The sequence below is a fragment of the Colletes latitarsis genome, unplaced genomic scaffold (assembly GCF_051014445.1).
Source record: "Colletes latitarsis isolate SP2378_abdomen unplaced genomic scaffold, iyColLati1 scaffold0018, whole genome shotgun sequence".
Classification (NCBI taxonomy): domain Eukaryota; kingdom Metazoa; phylum Arthropoda; class Insecta; order Hymenoptera; family Colletidae; genus Colletes; species Colletes latitarsis.
In genome coordinates, this window is record NW_027488369.1 from 15,218,342 (window position 1) to 15,223,252 (window position 4,911).

A 4,911-nucleotide genomic window follows, 5' to 3' on the forward strand; every position below is an offset into this window, starting at 1 on the left:
AACCAGGTTTAATGGACTGTTTCAGTGTGGTACCACACTACTACGTGATACAAACCAGAAAAAAACCAGGATCTGTTCAACAAGTATGTGGAGAATGCGAAAGTATGAGTCTGATGAGTGAAAATCCCTGGGCTAACCTAGACCTAACATGCGTTATCCTGAAAAATATTGATCGAAACCTGGTTTAATCGACTGTTTCACTGTGGTACCACATTACTATGTGTTCCAAACCAGAAAATAACCCAGGATCTGTTCAAGGAGTATGTGAAGTGTGCGAAAGTATGAGTCTGATGAGTGAAAATCCCAGGGCTAACCTAGACCTAACATGCGTTATCCACTAAAATATTGATCGAAACCAGGTTTAATCGACTGTTTCAGTGTGGTATCACATTACTACGTGATCCAAACCAGACAAAACCCAGGATCTGTTCAACAAGAATGTGAAAAACGCGAAACTGTGAGCCTGATGAGGGCAAATCTTAGACCTAACCCAGACCTAAGATGCGTTATCCTCTAAACTATTTATCCAGACCAGGTTTCATTGAATGTTTCAGTGTGGTACCACTTTACTACGTGATCCAATCCAGAAATAGCCCAGGATCTAGCCATGAAGTATGAGAAATATGCGAAAGTATGAGCCTGATGAGGGCAAATCCCAGACATATCCCAGACCTCACTTGCGTTGTCCTCTAAGATATTGATGGAAACCAGGTTTAATTGACTGTTTCAGTGTTGTACTTCATTACTACGTGATGCAATCCAGAAAAAGCCCAGGATCTAGCCATCAAGTATGAGAAATATGCGAAAGAATGAGCCTGATGAGAGCAAATCCCAGACCTAACCTAGGCCTAACATGAATTATTCTCTAAAATATTGATCGAAACTAGGTTTAATTGACTGTTTCAGCGTGGTACCACACTACTTTGTGATCCAAACCAGTCAAAACCCAGGATCTGTTCAACAAGAATGTGAAAAACGCGAAACTGTGAGCCTGATGAGGGCAAATCTTAGACCTAACACAGACCTAAGATGCGTTATCCTCTAAAATATTTATCCAGACCAGGTTTCATTGAATGTTTCAGTGTGGTACCACTTTACTACGTGATCCAATCCAGAAATAGCCCAGGATCTAGCCATGAAGTATGAGAAATATGCGAAAGTATGAGCCTGATGAGGGCAAATCCCAGACATATCCCAGACCTCACTTGCGTTGTCCTCTAAGATATTGATGGAAACCAGGTTTAATTGACTGTTTCAGTGTTGTACTTCATTACTACGTGATGCAATCCAGAAAAAGCCCAGGATCTAGCCATCAAGTATGAGAAATATGCGAAAGAATGAGCCTGATGAGAGCAAATCCCAGACCTAACCTAGACCTAACATGAATTATTCTCTAAAATATTGATCGAAACCAGGTTTAATGGACTGTTTCAGTGTGGTACCACATTACTACGTGATCCAAACCAGAAAAAACCCAGGATCCGTTCAACAAGTATGTGAAGAATGCGAAAGTATGAGTCTGATGAGTGAAAATCCCAGGCCTAACCTAGACCTAACATGAGTTATACTCTAAAATATTGATCGAAACCTGGTTTAATCGACTGTTTCAGTGTGGTACCACATTACTATGTGATCCAAACCAGAAAATAACCCAGGATCTGTTCAACGAGTAAGTGAAGTGTGCGAAAGTATGAGTCTGATGAGGTCAAATCCCAGACCTATCCCAGACATAACTTGCGTTATCCTCTAAAATATTGATCGAAACCAGGTTTAATCGACTGTTTCAGTGTGGTACCACATTACTACGTGATCCAAACCAGAAAAAACCCAGGATCAGTTCAACAAGTATGAGAAGAATGCGAAAGTATGAGTCTGATGAGTGAAAATCCCAGGGCTAACCTAGACCTAACATGCGTTATCCTCTAAAATATTGATCCAAACCAGGTTTAATGGACTGTTTCAGTGTGGTACCACACTACTACGTGATACAAACCAGAAAAAACCCAGGATCTGTTCAACAAGTATGTGAAAAACGCGAAAGTATGAGCCTGATGAGGGCAAATCCCAGACCTATCCCAGACCTAACTTGCGTTGTCCTCTAAGATATTGATGGAAACCAGGTTTAATTGACTGTTTCAGTGTTGTACTTCATTACTACGTGATGCAATCCAGAAAAAGCCCAGGATCTAGCCATCAAGTATGAGAAATATGCGAAAGAATGAGCCTGATGAGAGCAAATCCCAGACCTAACCTAGACCTAACATGAATTATTCTCTAAAATATTGATCGAAACCAGGTTTAATTGACTGTTTCAGTGTGGTCCCACATTACTACGTGATCCAAACCAGAAAAAACCCAGGATCTGTTCAACAAGAATGTGAAAAACGCGAAACTGTGAGCCTGATGAGGGCAAATCTTAGACCTAACCCAGACCTAAGATGCGTTATCCTCTAAAATATTTATCCAGACCAGGTTTCATTGAATGTTTCAGTGTGGTGCCACTTTACAACGTGATCCAATCCAGAAATAGCCCAGGATCTAGCCATGAAGTATGAGAAATATGCGAAAGAAAGAGCCTGATGAGAGCAAATCCCAGACCTAACCTAGACCTAACATGAATTATTCTCTAAAATATTGATCGAAACCAGGTTTAATGGACTGTTTCAGTGTGGTACCACATTACTACGTGATCCAAGCCAGGAAAAACCCAGGATCAGTTCAACAAGTATGAGAAGAATGCGAAAGTATGAGTCTGATGAGTGAAAATCCCAGGGCTAACCTAGACCTAACATGCGTTATCCTCTAAAATATTGATCGAAACCAGGTTTAATCGACTGTTTCAGTGTGGTACCACATTACTACGTGATCCAAACCAGAAAAAACCTAGGATCAGTTCAACAAGTATGTGAAGAATGCGAAAGTATGAGTCTGATGTGTGAAAATCCCAGGGCTAACCCAGACCTAACATGCGTTATCCACTAAAATATTGATCGAAACCAGGTTTAATCGACTGTTTCATTGTGGTATCACACTACTACGTGATCCAAACCAGACAAAACCCAGGATCTGTTCAACAAGAATGTGAAAAACGCGAAACTGTGAGCCTGATGAGGGCAAATCTTAGACCTAACCCAGACCTGAGATGCGTTATCCTCTAAACTATTTATCCAGACCAGGTTTCATTGAATGTTTCAGTGTGGTACCACTTTATTACGTGATCCAATCCAGAAATAGCCCAGGATCTAGCCATGAAGTATGAGAAATATGCGAAAGTGAGAGCCTGATGAGGTCAAATCCCAGACCTATCCCAGACATAACTTGCGTTATCCTCTAAAATATTGATCGAAACCAGGTTTAATCGACTGTTTCAGTGTGGTACCACATTACTACGTGATCCAAACGAGAAAAAACCCAGGATCAGTTCAACAAGTATGAGAAGAATCCGAAAGTATGAGTCTGATGAGTGAAAATCCCAGGGCTAACCTAGACCTAACATGCGTTATCCTCTAAAATATTGATCCAAACCAGGTTTAATGGACTGTTTCAGTGTGGTACCACACTACTACGTGATACAAACCAGAAAAAACCCAGGATCTGTTCAACAAGTATGTGAAAAACGCGAAACAATGAGCCTGATGAGGGCAAATCCCAAACCTATCCCAGACCTAACATGCGTTATCCTCAAAAATATTGATCGAAACCTGGTTTAATCGACTGTTTCAATGTGGTACCACATTACTATGTGATCCAAACCAGAAAATAACCCAGGATCTGTTCAACAAGTATGTGAGGTGTGCGAATGTATGAGTCTGATGAGGTGAAATCCCAGACCAATCCCAGACTTAACTTGCGTTATCCTCTAAAATATTGATCGAAACCAGGTTTAATCGACCGTTTCAGTGTGGTACCACATTACTACGTGATCCAAACCAGAAAATACCCAGGATCTGTTCAACAAGTATGTGAAGAATGCGAAAGTATGAGTCTGATGTGTGAAAATCCCAGGGCTAACCTAGACCTAACATGCGTTATCCACTAAAATATTGATCGAAACCAGGTTTAATCGACTGTTTCAGTGTGGTATCACACTACTACGTGATCCAAACCAGACAAAACCCAGGATCTGTTCAACAAGAATGTGAAAAACGCGAAACTGTGAGCCTGATGAGGGCAAATCTTAGACCTAACCCAGACCTAAGATGCGTTATCCTCTAAACTATTTATCCAGACCAGGTTTCATTGAATGTTTCAGTGTGGTACCACTTTACTACGTGATCCAATCCAGAAATAGCCCAGGATCTAGCCATGAAGTATGAGAAATATGCGAAAGTATGAGCCTGATGAGGGCAAATCCCAGACATATCCCAGACCTAACTTGCGTTGTCCTCTAAGATATTGATGGAAACCAGGTTTAATTGACTGTTTCAGTGTTGTACTTCATTACTACGTGATGCAATCCAGAAAAAGCCCAGGATCTAGCCATCAAGTATGAGAAATATGCGAAAGAATGAGCCTGATGAGAGCAAATCCCAGACCTAACCTAGGCCTAACATGAATTATTCTCTAAAATATTGATCGAAACCAGGTTTAATTGACTGTTTCAGCGTGGTACCACACTACTTCGTGATCCAAACCAGTCAAAACCCAGGATCTGTTCAACAAGAATGTGAAAAACGCGAAACTGTGAGCCTGATGAGGGCAAATCTTAGACCTAACCCAGACCTAAGATGCGTTATCCTCTAAAATATTTATCCAGACCAGGTTTCATTGAATGTTTCAGTGTGGTACCACTTTACAACGTGATCCAATCCAGAAATAGCCCAGGATCTAGCCATGAAGTATGAGAAATATGCGAAAGTGAGAGCCTGATGAGGGCAAATCCTAGACCTATCCCAGACCTAACTACCGTTA